Here is a 526-nt window from a genome sequence, read left to right on the forward strand (position 1 = left end):
GAGCACAAATTGATATTCTGGCTTCCACACAACGTCGGCAATGACAAAGTTGAGTACAAAGTGGCTGGTTAAAGAATTAGCATTTATCAACCAATGGATTGTATGTTCATTAGCCAGATTGACGATCAATTTTATGTTGAACGATTCGTTCGGGAGGAAGGCCAGATGGAGATTTTGCACTAATGACATCATCTTGGTATTCCATCTCGAGTGAGTAATAAGAATCAATTGGATTCTTCAAAGTACTCAGCGTGTCATCACACGCTATCGGAAATTATCGAAAACAGAATCAGCCATTGTTGATGATAAGAGTAGTTCCGCTGAGTCGACCTCCGACTGTACCAACACTACCTCCGCATTGTCATCATAATTGAGGTTGTAGATGCATTCATCGTAAGTGACTACCTCGAGCCGCACCAGCCCTTCCATTGTCGAAACGAAACCAAGAAACATCTGTTCTGACAACTTCACAACCAGTCGTTGAATTCACAATAGATGACGAGCATATTCGCATGCTACAGTTCCA

Source organism: Plasmopara halstedii, assembly GCF_900000015.1.
Source record: "Plasmopara halstedii genome assembly, contig: Scaffold_2592, whole genome shotgun sequence".
Classification (NCBI taxonomy): domain Eukaryota; phylum Oomycota; class Peronosporomycetes; order Peronosporales; family Peronosporaceae; genus Plasmopara; species Plasmopara halstedii.